At 38.4% G+C, this 16,764-nt stretch overlaps 1 protein-coding gene across 5 annotated transcripts in view; it reads right to left on the bottom strand.

Annotated features, from left to right (window-relative positions):
* Window positions 1-16,764, bottom strand: part of ARHGAP20 (Rho GTPase activating protein 20) — a 172,648-nt gene that overhangs the window by 91,131 nt on the left and 64,753 nt on the right. Inside the window, exon 1 of one of the 5 annotated variants that reach the window (XM_057748505.1) lies at window positions 13,164-13,182. The exons of 3 other annotated variants lie outside the window; for them this stretch is intronic. The gene's annotated coding sequence lies outside the window, so the exon portion shown is untranslated. Of the gene's footprint in view, window positions 1-1,519; window positions 1,555-13,163; window positions 13,183-16,764 lie in introns of those variants that run through there. One more of the 5 variants, XM_057748504.1, reaches the window with a different exon arrangement.

Raw genomic sequence — 16,764 nt, 5'->3', positions numbered from 1 at the left:
TCCCAACAGCCTGTAGGTGCCAGTGCAGGGATGCCTCAGGCCAAGCAAGTAACTGGGTGGGGATATAGCTCCATCCATCAGTAGACAGGCTGCCTAAAGACCTCTGGAGTCCACAGCCGCCTCCAGACATGCTTCCAGACATAGCCCTCCACTAGAGGGCCCCAGACACAGCTCTGTCCACCAGTGGGCAGGTACCAGCTCTGGAACGCCCCCCTCACCCAAGCCTGCAAAAGCCTCTAGACCAGCCTCACCCACCAGGGGGGAAACACAAGAAAATCACTATCCTGCAGCCTCTTGTACCCAGCCTGCCACAGCAGGCTAGACCTTGCCCTAAAACCAGCTAGGCCTCAGCCCTGCCCACTAGCAGGGTGACACAAGCTTTGAGATACCCTGGACCCCATACCAACTGTATTAGGAACTCCCTCCCCCAATCAGTGACCTGATACCACTCTGGGATCCCTTGGTTCTGCAACCAGATCCTAGGACCTGGCTCTGTCTGGCAGTAGTCCAGCCCTAACCCCAGGACCTGGCTTTACCCACTGGTGGGTGGGTAACAGCCCTGGAGTCTTATGGACCCTGACTCCACAAGCCAGTGAGCCAGCATAAGCCACTTCGTGACCCAGTCCCACCAACCAGTGGCCAGCAGCCTCTGCACAAGGCAAGACCTTGAACCAACCAAGCCCCCAGACCACGTACATAGTCAGCCAGCCACAACAGGATATATGCAGCCCTTAAAGGGGGAACTTCTAGAGCATACAGATTGGGAGATGAGATGGGAGCATGCTGCTGGAACACAAAGGACATATCCTACAAAAGGCAGCTTCTCCAAGGTCAGGAATCATAACCAATCTACCATTTACATAAAAACAGAGACAGTAACTTAGGCAAAATGAGGCAACAGAGGGAAATGTTCCGGACAAAGGAACAAGATAAAACTGCAAGAGAAGAACTAAGTGAAGTGGAGACAGGAAATCTACATGAGAAGGAGTTTAGGGTAGTGACTGTAAAGATGATCAAAGAACTCAGGAATAGGATGGATGCTCTGAGTGAGAAGTCAGAAGTTGTTAACAAAGAGTTGGAAAATTTAAAGAACACTCAAACAGAGATGAAGAATACAATAACTGAAATGAAAAATACTCTACACGGAATCAACAATAGACTAAATGATAGAGAAGAATGAATCAGCAAGCTAGTTCACTGATGCTGAACAGAAAGAATGAAAAGAAATGAGGACAGTTTAAGAAAGCTTTGGGACAACATCAAGTGCACTAATATTCCCACTATAGGGGTCCCAGAAGGAGAAGAGAGAGAGAAAGCGGCAGAGAACATATTTGAAGACGTGATAACTGAAAACTTCCCTCACTAGAGAAAGAAAACAAACATTCAAGTCCAGGAAGTACAGAGAGTCTCATACAGGATCAACCCAAAGAGGACAACATCAAGACACACTGTAATTAAAATGGCTAAAAATAAAGATAGAATACTTCTTAAAAGCAACAACGGAAAAGCAACAACTTACCTACAAAGGAACTCTTGTAAGGCAATCAGCTGACTTTTCAGCAGAAAATCTGCAGGCCAGAAGGAAGTGACATGATATATTTTCATGATGAAAGAGAAAAACCTACAACCAATAAATCTCCACCCAGCAAGGCTTTCCTTCAGATTTGGAGGAGAGATCAAAAGTTTTACAGAGAAGCAAAAGCAAAAAAAGTTCAGTACCACAAAATCAACTTTATAAGAAAAGTTAATGGGATTTCTCTAAGCAGTAAAGGCCATAACTAGAAATATGAAAATCATGAAAGGAAAAAATCTCATTGATAAAGGCTAATATACAGTAAAGGTAGTAGGCCAATCACATGTAAAGCTAGTAGGAAGGTTAAAGGACAAAAGTAGTAAAATCATCTATATACACAGTAAGTAGTTAAGGGATAGACAAAAGGATGTAAAATATGATGTCACAAACAGTAAACATAGGGAGTGGCTAAAAATGCAGGGTTGTTAAGCTGAATTCAAACTTAAGAGATCAGCAACTTTAAATAACTATGTGTATACACACACACACACGGCTATTTAAGATCCTCATGGTAACCATAAACCAACAATCTATAATAGATATACCCACACAACAAAGAAAAAGGAATCCAAATATAACACTAAAGACAGTCATCAAATCACAAGAGAATAAAAGAAGAAAGAAAAAAAAAAAGACCTACAATAACAACCTCAAAACAAGTAACGAAATGGCAATAAGAACATACACATCAATAAAAACCTTAAATGCAAATGGACTAAATTCTCCAACAAACAACCCAATCCAAAAATGTGCAGAAGACCTAAATAGACATTTCTCCAAAGGAGACATGCAGATGGATAACAAACACATGAAAAGATGTGCAACATCACTAATCATTACAGAAATGCAAGTCAAAGCCACAATAAGGTATCACCTCACACCAGTCAGAATGGCCACCATCAAAAAATCTATAAACAATAAATGTTAGAGAGAGTGTGGAGGAAAGAGAACCCTCCTGCACTGTTGGTGGGAATGTAAATTGCTACAGCCACTTTGGAAAACAGTGTGGAGTTACCTTAAAAAACTAAAATTAGAACTACCATATGACCCAACAATCCCACTACTGGGCATATACCCTAAGAAAACCATAACCTGAAAAGAAACATGTACCCCCAATGTTCATTGCAGCACTATTTATAATAGCCAGGACATGGAAGCAACCTAAATGTTTGGATAAAGAAGATGTGGCACATATATACAACAGAATATTTATTACTCAGCCATAAAATGGAATGAAATCGAGTTATCTGTAGTGAGGTGGATGGACCTAGAGACTGTCATACAGAGCAAAGTAAGCCAGAAAGAGAAAAACAAATACTGTATGGTAACCCTTATATATGGAATCAAAAAAAAAATGGTACTGATGAACCCAGTGGCAGGGCAAGAATAAAGATGCCGATGCAGAGAATGGACCTGAGGACACAGGGGAGGGGAGGAGCGAAGGGGAAGCCAGGATGAAGTGAGAGAGTAGCATTGACATATATACATTACCAAAATAGACAGCTAGTGGGAAGCTGCTGCATAACACAGGGAGAGCAACTCGATGACTGGTGATGACTTACAGGGGTGAGATAGGGAGGGTGAGAAGGAGTCGCAGGAGGGAGGGGATATGGGGATATATGTATAAATACAGCTGGTTCACTTTGTTCTACAGAAGAAACTGGCACAACAGTGTAAAGTGATTATACTCCAATAAAGTGCTTAAAAAAAACTGGCCTTAAATGACACATTAGACAAGAACTTAATTGATATATATAAAGCACTCTAACTGAAAGCAGCAGAGTACATGTTCTTTTCAACTGCACATGGAACATTCTCGAGGATAAATCATATGCTAGGCTACAAAACAAGCCTTGGTAAATTTAAGAAAATTGAAATCAAATCAAGCATCTTTTCTGACCACAATGCTACAAGACTAAAATCAACTTCAAAAAAAATGCAAAAATCACAAACACATGGAGGTTAAACAATATGCTAGTAAATTACCAATGGATCACTGAAGAAATCAAACAGGAAATCAAAATTATACCTAGAGACAAATGAAAACAAAAGCACAGTGATCCAAAAACCAGTGGTACTCAGCAAAAACAGTACTAAGAGGGTATTTTATAGCAATACAAGCTTATTTCAGGAAACAAGAAAAATCTCAAACAATCTAAGCTTACACCTAAAGGAACGTGAGAAAGAACAAACAAAACCCATAGTTAGTAGAAGGAAAGAAATTATACAGATCAGAGCAGAAATCAATAAAATGAGAGATTAAAAAAGTAGAAAAGCTCAATGAAGCTAAAAGCTGGTTTTTGGAAAAGATAAACAAAATTGATAAATACTTAGCCAGACACTGGAGAAAAAAAGGGAGAGGGCCCAAATCAATAAAATCAGAAGTGAAAAAGGAGAAGTTGCAATTGACACCACAGATATTCAAAGGATCATGAGAGCCTATTACCAACAACTATTTGCCAAAAATGGACAACCTAGAAGAAATGGACAAATTCTTATAAGGGTAAATCTCTCAAGACTGAACCAAGAAGAATTAGAAACTTTGAACAGACCAATTACCAGTAATTAAGTTAAATCAGTAATTTAAAAACTCCTAACAAACAAAAGTTCAGGACCAGACAGCTTCACCGGTGAATTCTACCAAACATTTAGGGAAGAGTTGACACCAATCATTCTCAAAACATTCCAAAAAATTTCAGGGAAAGGAATACTCCTAAGCTCATTCTATGAGGTCAGCACCACCACGACACCAAAACCAGAGAGACATCACACACAAAAAGAAAATTACAGATCAATATCATTGATGAACACAGATCAAAAATCCTTAACAAAATATTAGGAAAACAAATCCAACAATACATTAAAAGGATCATACACCAGGATCAAGTGGGATTTATTCCAGGGGATGGAAGTAATTTTCATTATCTGTAAATGAATGAGTGTGATACACCACATTAACAAATTGAAGAATAAAAACCATATGATCATCTCAATAGATGCAGAAGAAGCTTTTGACAAAATTCAGCATCCATTTATGATGAAAACTCTCCAGAAAGTGGGCACAGAAGGAATAAACCTCAACATAATAAAGGCCATATATGACAAACCCACAGCTAACCCCATACTCTATGGTGAAAAGCTGAAAGCATTTCCTCTGAGATCAGGAATGAGACAGGGATGCTCACTCTTGCCACTTTTATTGAACACATTTATATTGGCCACAGCAATCAGAGAATAAAAAGAAATAAAATGAATCCAAATTGGAAGGAAAGAAGTAAAACTGTCACAGTTTGCAGGTGACATGATACATAGATAGAAAATCCCAAAGGCACAAGAGAAAAGTACTAGAGCTCATCAATGAATTAGATAAACTTGCAGGATACAAAGTTAATATACAGAAATCTGTTGCATTTCTATACACTAACAACAAAGTATCAGAAAGAGAAATTAAGCAAACAATCCCATTTACCAGTTCATCAAAAAGAATAAACCTAGGAATAAACCTACCTAAGGAGGCAAAAGACCTGTACTCTGAAAACTGTAACTCACTGATAAAAGAAACTGAAGATGACACAAGTAGATGGAAAGATATACCTGTTCTTAGATTGAAAGAATCAATATTGTTAAAATGACCATGCTACCCAAGGCAATCTATAGATTCACTACAATCCCTATCAAAACACCTAGGGTATTTTCCACAGAACTAGAACAAATAATTTAAAATTTTTTATGGAAACACAAAAGGCCTCATATAGCGAAAACAATCTTGAGAAAGAAGAACAGAGCTGGAGGAATAACAATCCCTGACTTCAGACAATACTACAAAACTACAGTAATCAAAACAGTATGGGACTGGCATAAAAAGAGACACATAGGTGAATGGAACTGGAGAGCACAGAAATAATTAATTTTTAACTAATAATGTATTCGTCAATAATAATTTATTTGGTCAATTAATGCATGACAAAGGAGGCAAAAATATAAAATAGAGAAAAGACAGTCTCTTCAATAAATGTTGCTGGGAAAACTGTACAGCTACATGTAAAAGAATGAAATAAGAACATTCTCTAACACCCATATACAAAAATAAATTTAAAATGGATTAAAGACCTAAATGTAAGACTGGAAACCATAAAACTCCTTGAAGAAAATACGAGCAGAAATGTCTTTCACGTAAACTGTAGCAATAATTTTTTGGATTCACCACCTAAAGCAAACAAAATAAAAGCAAAAAGAAACAAATGGGAAACAATTAAACTTAAAATCTTTTGCACAGCAAAGGAAATCAGTGACAAAATGAAAGGACAACCGAATGAAAGACAGAAAATATCTGCAAATGATATGACTGATAAGGGGTTTAATATCCAAAATATATAAACAGCTTATACATCAAAAAACAACCTGACTGGGGAGTCTGGATCAAGACGGCAGAGTAGGAAGACGTGCGCTCACTCCCTCTTGCAAGAGCACCAGAATTACAACTAACTGATGAACAATCATTGACAGAAAGACACTGGAACTCACCAAAAAAGACACCCCACATCCAGAGACAAAGGAGAAGCCACAATGAGATGGCAGGAGGGCCACAATCACATTAAAATCAAATCCCATAAATGCTGGATGGGTGACTCACAAACTGGAGAACAGTTATACTGCAGAAGTCCACCCACTAAAGTGAGGGTTCCGAGCCCCATGTCAGGCTTCCCAACCTGGGAGTCCAGCAACAGGAGAAGGAATCCCCAGAGAATCAGACTTTGAAAGCCAGAGGGATTTGGTTGCAGGACCTCCACAGGACTGGAGGAAACAGAGACTCCACTCTTGGAGGGCACACAAAACAGTGTGCTCACCAGGACCCAGGGAGAAGGAGCAGTGACCCCATAGGAGACTGAACCAGACCTACCTGCTGGTGTTGGAGGGTTGCCTGCAAAGGTGGAGGGCAGCTGTGGCTCACCGAGGAGATGGGGGCACTGGTGGCAGGGGTTCTGAGAAGTACTCATTGGCATGAGCCCTTCCAGAGTCTACCATTAGCCCTATCAAAGAGCCTGTGGGCTCCAGTAGTAGATAGCCTCAGGCCAAACAACCAACAAAGTGGAAACACAGCCCCACCCATTGGCAGATAAGCAGACTGAAGTGCTAGTGAGCTCTGCCCACCCAGCCCTACCCACCATCAGTCCCTCCCATAAGGAAGCACCCACGAACTTCCTAGATAGCTTCCTCCACAAGAGGGCAGACAGCAGTATCAAGCAGTATCAGCAGTATTTCATCTTGTGGAACTGAAAATCACAGCCACAGAAGGACAGAGAAAATGAAAAAGCAGAATATTTTGTACGAGGTGAAGGGACAAGATAAAACCCCAGAAAAACAACTAAATGAAGAGGAGATAGGCACCCTTCCAGAAAAAGAATTCAGAATAATGATGGTGAAGATGATCCAGGACTTTGAAAAAAGACTGGATGCAAAGATCAAAAAGTTTACCAAAGACCTAGACAAATTAAAGAGCAAACAAACAGAGATATGCAACACAATAACTGAAATGAAAAATACAGCAGAAGGAACCAATAGCAGATTAACTCAGGAAGAAGGGCAAATAAATGACCTGGAAGACAGATTGGTGATAATCACTGATGTGGAAAAGAATAAAGAAAAAAGAATGAAAAGAACTGAAGACAGTCTAAGAGACCTCTGGGACAATGTTAAACACACCAACATTCACATTATAGGGGTCCCAGAAGGAGAAGAGAGAGAGAAAGGGCTTGAGAAAATACTGGAAGAGATTATAGTTGAAAACTTCCCTAACATGGGAAAGGAAATAGCTACCCAAGTCCAGGAAGCACAGAGAGTCCCAGGTAGGATAAACCCAAGGAAAAACATGCCAAGACATATAGTAGTCAAACTGACAAAAATTAAAGACAGAGAAAAGTTATAAAAAGCAACAAGGGAAAAACGACAAAGAACATACAAGGGAACTCCCATAAGGTTAACAGCTGATTTCTCAGCTGAAACTCTGCAAGCCAGAAGGGAGTGGCATGATATATTTCAAATGATGAAAGGGAAGAACCTACAACCAAGAATACTCTATCCAGCAAGCATCTCATTCAGATTCGAAGGAGAAATCAAAAGTTTTACAGACAAGCAACAGCGAAGAGAATTCAGCACCACCAAACCAGCCCTACAACAAATGCTAAAGGAACTTCTCTAAGCAGGAAACATAAGAGAAGAAAAGGACCTACCAAAACAAAAATAAAACAATTAAGAAAATGGTCATAGGAACATACATATCGGTAATTACCTTGAATGTAAATGGACTGAATGCAACAACCAAAAGACACAGACTGGCTGAATGGATACAAAAACAAGACCCATATATATGCTGTCTCCAAGAGACCCACTTCAGACCTACGGACACATACAGATGGAAAGTGAGGGGATGGAAAATGATATTCCATGCAACTGAAAATCAAAAGAAAGCTGGACTAGCAATACTCATATCAGATAAAATAGACTTCAAAATAAAAAAATGCTACAAGAGGCAAGAAAGGATATTACATAAAGATCAAGGGATCCATCCAAGAAGAGGAGATAACAATTATAAATATATATGCACCCAGTATGGGAGCACCTCAATACATAAGGCAAATGCTAACAGCTATGAAAGAGAAATGCAAGTCAGAAATAGAGACACAGGTGTAGAGAACAAACACAAGGACACCAAGTGGGGAAAGCGGTGAGGGTTGGGGGGGAATGAATTGGGAGATTGGGACACCAAATTGTACACTCTAAACATATGCTGTTTATTGTCTGTTAACTGTATCTCAACAAAAATTCTTAAAAAAAAACCAAAAATAAACAAAAAAAAAAAACCCTCAACCTGATTAAAAAATGGGCAGAAGACCTGAGGAGACATTTCTCCAAAGAGGACATACAAATGGCCAAGAGGCACATGAAAAGATGCCCAACATCGCTAATCATCAGGTAAATGCACATCAAAAACATAAGGAAATATCACCTCACACCTGTCGGAATGGTTATCATCAACAAGAACACAAATAATTTATGTTGGCGAGGATGTGGAGAAAAGGGAACCCTCATTTAATGTTGGTGGGAATGTAAATTGGTGATTGATTCTAATACACACTGAAGTTTGAAAACTACAGTTGTCTTCCGACTAACATTCTAAAATTCTACAACTGTGTTTTAAAATTAAGTAAAGGTAGCATATACTTCTACTTAAGATAAAGTGAACTTTTAAGATTTGTTCCACTATTTCCTGTGGGTTTTGAGCTATAGTTACCATTCCTAACAAGTGAATTCTGTTATGTTCACTAATTACTAATTAAGCACATACTATGTAAAATTTGCAGAGATGTAGAAGTGAATAACAAGGCAAATAAATCAACTGAGGTCCTGTGAAATAAAAGGAAAATGGAGTTACTATGTTTAATACTGTAGATTGGAAATTAAACAGAGAGAAAAGAACCAGATTTATCACCACAGAGAAAATCCTTCATATTTCAAAATCTTCTGGGGTGGGAGAATAGGAGGAGGCATAATAGCATATTGTATTATGTAGTGATTTTCAAATTTATGGAAAACTAGAGTAAAATTTAACTTAGTTTTGTGAAAACTGAGCCAAGGACAAGGCTAGCAAGCAATGAATGAAGAAAGAAATGGCTAACAGTATTTTACAAAGCTTTAGTTTCTTAATTGCCTGGCAGGAAAAGTTTGCAAGGAGAAAAATCATCATTTGCATTCTGGCTTTAGGTATCCAGTGAATAACTGCTGTATGATTACTATGATAAACCATTAGATAGTAGTGCTTAAACCAGGGATCTTCAAACTATTACTCAGAGGGTCTGACAGTAAATAATTTAGTCTTTGTAGGCCATCCATACGGTGATCACTGCTGTCAAATATTTAACTAGCCATTATATGGCAAAATCAGCCATAGATAATACCTAAAGGAACAGGTGTGGCTGTGATCCAATAAAACTTTATTTATAAAAACAGGCAGCCTATCTGGGCCACAGTTAGCTGACCCCCGGTTGAAACAATACTATTTCTAAAACATTTAAGTCCTTATAAATGAAGGCTAATCTGAAGTAATTAGGGAATTAAAAAGAATTTTTTTTTTTTACTTGGGGTTAGCATAGACCAAAGCTTAATTAGGTTATTTCAAAGATGGTTTGTGTTTTAAAGCAATTCCAAAGGGTTTCAGTACATAATAATTCATTTTCCATCACACAATACTTTCAAACAAGTAGATTTGATGGTGGTGAGTAGGATAATTCATAATGAAGTTAAAAATCTTTCTTTTTCAGTGGAGATTTATCGATGTACATGTCTCCAGTCTTTCATTTTAAACATCTGCATATAAGTATGGCAAGAGATGCCTTGCAATTTTAGCAAGTTAAGCATTGGCTCAAAAAAAGAAAACACCCAACATTTAGACAGCACTCTACAATAAAAATAAACATCTCAGCACTCACATAATTTAAAAAGAAAAAAATCTTTTGTAGAAGGAAACACAAATACAAATAACCTTTGTGTTTTTTTTAAAACTATCATCTTAATCAGTGTTTCCTAGTTAAAAATGTATTTCTCAATTATGCGTCTCTGAACTGTTTATTTTTATTGAGTGCAATGTAGCTATGTTTATTTTAGTTTCTTAGAGTATGGAAATGGGGAGGAGGGTAAGATGATAACCTTCTATTTAGCCTCTTAATATAGCCTGATTAGGATTTACAAGTTATAATTAACAGAGCTCTAAAATGATCTAACAAATACGAGCAGAGTCTAAGAATTAACGTGTTGCCTGCGTCTTATGTATTAACATTCCATTTTCAAATAGGTTTGTGAAACCACTTCAGAAAGGCAAAAAGGAGTTTTAGGACCTTAATCGTTTTTCACTAAAACTAGATAATAGCTTCCATGAAACTGGGCGGCAGTAGTATCTCTTAATATTCATTACTAAGGCTCAATGTAAAAGTGAGTCCACTTTTAGGTACAGTTTTAGAGGTAGTGTTGCTTCATTTTAAATTACAAAAGAAAATAAAATTCAGAATGCTTCTTGGAAATGCCTATGTTTATAAGTGGTAATCACTCAGTGATTACTGTGGCAAGTACTAGACAGGATCTTGATAACCTCAAAGTCTAGCACATGGTCACTGCTCATTCCAAATACCATCTCTTCCACGAAAATTTCCTTTAAATTTAGTCCTTGATTGGTATCTCACATACCTAGCACTTATATCCTACCCTGTACCTCATAAATATCCTCATTTAACATACATTGAGTATATGATCACCACATAATAAATCAGTTACTTGTAGTAGGGTTGCCTTCGCTGGGTGGCTGCCATGCGCCAGGCACTGGAGACAGATGTGTTCCTAGCCTCAAGGAGTTAGCAATATGATAGGGGAATCAGACAAGTAAACACAATGATAAACCAGTGAGGTAAGCGCAATAAAAGAAGTGTAGCATACTGAGGAACATAAATAGGAGGTCCTATCTGAGATTGAATTGGTTATGAAAGTTTCTTGGAGGAACCGAAGTCTTAAAGGATGGACAGAACAATGAAAGCTGAAGGGCATTCTCTGCAGAAAGAAGAGCACACAGAACATAATATGCATGGTGTGTTTCAGGAACTATGGGAAGTTCAGAAAGGCTGGAGTGACGAAGGCCTAAAGAAGAGCAGCAGCAGGTGAGGAAGGGGCCATGTTACAAATGTCTGTCCTAGCACATTTAGACTTTACCTGAAAGCACTACAACATTTTAAGCAGGACACTGTGCTTTGCAATATGTTGGAAGAGACTAGAAGAGGGCAAGCGTAGAGGAAGAGAGATCTTTAGGAATTTACTGCAGTAATCTAAGGCAAGAAATGTCATGGACCTGTGTTGGCAGTCAGAAAAGCACAGAAAATATAGAAAAAAACATATTGAAGAGATACTAAAAATAAAGATTGTTAAAATTTGCAAACTGATTAGCTGTGGGGGAACAGATGGAGATAGAACTAAGAAAACGCATACAGATGTACTGACAAGCCTTATTTATTTACTTATTTTTAATTTATTTTTCATTCAACAAATGCCTGGTGGGCATCTATGTGTGTTGGTTAGGCATCATGCTAAATGGTGAACTTATGGGATAAACAATTTATATTTATTCTCTTTCTAACCTTTATGGAATCATGAGCCTATTCTACCATCAGCTACCTGCTTGACATCACCCGTCACTGCTGCTCAGTTCAATCTGCAACAGAGGCTGAAAACCATAACCCACAGCCATGTTTTATCTGGCCCACACAGAGGTTCCAAACACGTGATTTTGATTGTTCAGTTTGCCACATTCTCTCTCTTGCTAATTCTTTACTCTGTTTCCTGCACCTCCCAGGGACCTGAAAGCATTTAAATCAGTAATTCTTGTCCTAGTATTACTCTTTTTTTTGTTTGTTTTTGTTTTTGTTTTTTTAAAAACTAGCTTAATTTTAAGTTAGTTTTTAAAATTATGGTAAAATACACTTAAAATAAAATTTATCATTTTAACCATTTTAAAATGTATAACTCAGTGGCATTTAGTATATTCACAAAGTTGCACAACTATCACGACTACCTAGTTCCTGAATATTTCCATCATCCCAAAGGAAAACCAGTACCTATTAAACAATCCCTCCACACTTCCCATTCCATCCAGTCCCTGGCAACTACTAACCTCTTTCTATGGATTTGCTTCTTCTGGATAGTTCACACCATACAATATGTGGCCTTCTTTGTCTGGTTTCTTTCACTTAGCATAATGTTTTCAAGGTTCATCCATACTGTAGCATGAATTAGTACTTCATTCCTTTTTATTGAGGAATAATATTCCATTGTATGAATATACCATATTTGTTTATCCATTCATTAGCTGATGGACACGGGCTGTTTCCACCTTATGGCTAAGGTGAAAAGTGCTATTACAAAAATTCATGTGCATATTTTTATTTGAACATCTGCATTTTTTCTTTTGAGTATATATCCAGGAGTGGAATTGCTGGATCATATGGTAATCCTATGTTTAAGTTACTGAGGAACCACCAATAGTTTTCCACAGTGGCTGTACTATTTTACAATCCCACCAATAGTGTATAAGGTTTCTAGTGCTACTTTGGATTCCTCTCTATTTTGTTCCCCACATATAATCACGTCTTATGTTTAAGAACATTCTAACTAAAAAAGAAAATCTCCTGAGTCTAGATCCTCATGAACTCTCCTATAGTTTGTAATAAATTCCTTAAGTGGACTCGCTACTTCCTTGCTATCACTTCTTCAAACTATACTACTCACTTCCTTCTTCTATCATGTTAATCTTCCTGATGTATATTATTAATGCATGCCATGTACACTGTGTAAAGCATAAGTCCAACTCATTAACCTAGCATTCAAGTTCTAGCGTCTATTTTACCCTACCTGGTTATGATGATATGTCAGATTAGATTTCTCTACATTGCCTGTGTAAAGGTAACTCTGGTGAGTCTTCGAGAACAAATTAGTCCAGAAGTAATTTAGAACAAAAAGAGATAACTACTGAAATGAAGCTACAAAAAACCACTACCAAGGGAATTCTCTGGTGGTCCAGCAGTTAGGAATCTGAGCTTCCAATGCAGGGGGCACAGGTTCAATTCCTGGTCAGGGAACTGAGAGCCCGCAAGCTGCATGGCCAAAAATAACAAAACAAAATAAAACAACAAAAAAAAACCACTACCAACATCAAAATTCTATCTTATTCAACAATACTAATCTGTCCATTAGATATTCATGACTATCTCATATATTAAAAGCACATTTTGAGGAAATCTAGTCTAATCCTATCTTTCTTACTGATAGGATAGAACACGAAAAAGTACCATTACATTTCAAAAGTCATCATCCAGATAAAATCACATGCAAATTAACAAAGAAAACTGTATATGATGTGGTTGTACGCAATATGTGCTATTATTTCCAGTTCCAAATTAACATCAATGATTAAATGACACATCACATAGGTCATATTATGCAGACTGAATTCTGACTTGATACTAGAACAGAACTTAGTGATATACCAGGTTCAAAATGAACTAAGCTAGGATAAAGGCTTATATATCAATAAATGGTTGGATAAACAAAGTGAGCAAGGCTAAGAAATATACAAAGGAGAACTTTTAAATTATCATTAAAATGAGGATTAGAACAGGCAGCATAAGTGCTATGAGAACAATTTTATATCACTAATGATGCTAATATTGATAGAGCAAGGAAAACATAAACATTAAATAAGCAGAATAAAGACAGAATAGCAATATGGAAGGAGAGAGTGAAGGACAGAAAAGGACACTACAGTAAATCCCCTACATACAGTCCTTCAAGTTGTGAACTTTCAAGTTCGCATGTCTAATCACATAAGTTAGTTCACCTGTCTGGTGTACACTGTCACATGTGTGCATCCTCTACAAGTGGTTGTGCTTTTGTGCACTTTGCTGTACACTACTGTATAGAGTACAGTAGTACAGTATCCTTATTTCAAGCCCAGGATGTCTGGAGGCAAGCGTAAAAGCAGTGGTGAGGTAGCTGGTACTGCTGAGAAGAGCCAAGTGATGGAAACAAAAGTGAAAATAAATGAGAGAGTGGAGCGAGGCAAAAAGACGGTAGATGTCGCTTGTTCTTATAACGTGAATCATTCAACCATCAGCATGATTCTAAAGAACAAGAACAAGATCACAGATTGTGTGACGTCTGCTCTGCCGATGAGGTAAACAATCCTATCAAGGAAGTGTGGGAAGTGATGGAGGAGATGGAGAGACTTGTCACTGTGCGGACACAGGGTCAGCATCAGTGCGCAGTCCCGCGCAGCTTAATGCTGATTCAAGAGAAAGATAAAAACCTTTATGAAGACTCGAAGAAACACGCAAAGAATCAGAGGGCGCATCTTTTAATGCCAGCCATGGCTGGTTTCATCAGTTCAAGGCTAGAGCCAACCTTCAAAACGTAAAAGTAAGTGGTGAGGCACCAAGTGCAGATATGATAGCTGCCCGGGAATTTCCTGAAATGCTTTGAGAAATCATAGATGAAGGTGCTTATTTACCTGGGCAGGTTGTTAATGTGGATGAGACAAGACTATACTGGAAGAGGATGCCAGACTGAAGTTACATCAGTAAGGAGGAAATGCTGATGCCAGGCTATAAAGCAGCAAAGGAGAGGCTAAGTCTGTTGTTTGGTGGCAATTCTTCCAGGGATATGAAGCTGAAGCCTCTCTTAGTTTATCAGCCAGGGAACCCAAGAGCCCTTAAAATCATAGCCAAGAGCATTCTTCCTGTTGTGTGGAAGAGTAACCCCAAAGCCTGGGTTATACAGGCCATTTCCAGGACTGGTTTTTCCACCACTTTATCCCGAGGTAGAGAAATGTTGCTTGGAGGACAACCCATTCCACATTCTTGTGCTGCTCAACAGTGCTCCGGGCCACCCCCCATTCTTGGACAACTTTCATCCCAATGTCAAAGTAGTGCATCTGCCACTGAATACTCTGTCACTCATCCAGCCTATAGACCAGGGAGTCACAGTGAGTTTCGAGAATTATTTGTCACACTTTTCATCAGGTGAGTGATGAATCAGGAACAACCCTGAGACAATCCTGGAAGGACTATAGCATCTACGAGGCCATAAAAAACACTGGCTTTGCTTAGCATGAGGTTACGGCCGTCACCATAAATGGGGTTTAGAAGAAGCTTTGCCCGAAGTTTGTTCATGATTTTTGTGGATTTGAAAAGATGGATGAAGAGTCTAAGAGGTCTTCAGCAACTTAGTGACCCTCAGTGAGATGCTGTAGCTAGAGCTGCAAGAGGATGACTTCACTGAACTCCTTGATGTGCAACATGAGGAGCTTAGTAATGAAGACCTGACGGAACTGGAGGCCCAGAGAAAGGACGACGAGAGACAAGAGGAAGAAGTAACTGAAGAAATGGCAAGGGGATTTTCTTTATTCGACAAGGCACTGTTAGTTTTTGAGGCACAGGACCCAAATGCAGAACGGTACACAAAGGTTGCAGCAGCCATTCAGAATGCAATCCAGTGCTACTGTGTGATCTATGATGAGAAAAAAAGAGCTGCTACCCAGACACTGGATCGTTTTTACAAGAGGGTAGATGGAATTGAATCCGGCAAGGAACCAGAATCTGTGCCACCAGAGTCAGGTGTGAGTGAACTTGCAACTTGCCCTCCGTCTCCTATTGCTGACGATCCTTCAGCTCTACCATCTCCCACCCCCTCTCCCTCCTCCAGTCAGTAACTCTTCTTGCCTGTTCTTGATGCCAGCCCCTGTATGCCTGCTGTTGTACTATACTACTATACTTTTCTAGGTACTGTACAGTATGATTAAAAATGTTCTATTTTTTGTGTTCGTTTTTTACATATTACACGTGTGAAAAGTATTATAAACCTAGTACAGTACTATACAGTCGACTGTGTTAGTTGGGTACCTAGATGAACTCTGTTGGACTTATGAACAAATTGGCCTTATGAACATGCTCTCGGGATGGAACTCATTCGTGTGTAGGGGACTTACTGTATTGAATAGTTACACTAACAGAGCAAGATCCATACACAAAGGGATATTATCTCCAAAGAAGGGAGTAAATAAACTACACAGCTTCTTCATAGGCCTGACACAGGAGTTGCTCAACAACATCTATTAGTAATTCACTTAGTACAAAACACCTGTCAAGACGTTATAAGCAGAAAAGAGAGAACAAGATCTTATGGGCATTGTCTCTGAGAACTTAAAAAAAAATGCACAAATTATATGCAATAATGTAATCCATTTAGAGAAAAATCTGAGTTTTAGAACTTCAAATGTTCCAGTGAAAATGACACCTCCTCAAGAAGAACGGCTCTACTTCATTAGGAAAGAATGATTCCAACTAAGCATGGAGAAACCTCCAAACCAATTTAGTCACTTCTGTGACTTGTTGACTTAAAAATACTGTTTATATTAATTATCAACTAAGTAAAACTGGTTTGGGTCATCTTCTTGAATCAGATAAGAACGCCAAATATATTTAAGCTACTCAAGGAAATTCAGGCGTAGTGATTACAATGTGATATAGTTATATGTTAGTTTGTTTACTGATTCAACAGTGAAACAAGTCACCAACTTGGCACTCCTGCAGTTTGAGTAGTTT

The sequence above is a fragment of the Hippopotamus amphibius genome, chromosome 9 (assembly GCF_030028045.1).
Source record: "Hippopotamus amphibius kiboko isolate mHipAmp2 chromosome 9, mHipAmp2.hap2, whole genome shotgun sequence".
Lineage (NCBI taxonomy): Eukaryota > Metazoa > Chordata > Mammalia > Artiodactyla > Hippopotamidae > Hippopotamus > Hippopotamus amphibius.
This window is presented reverse-complemented; position numbering and strand designations above follow the sequence as displayed.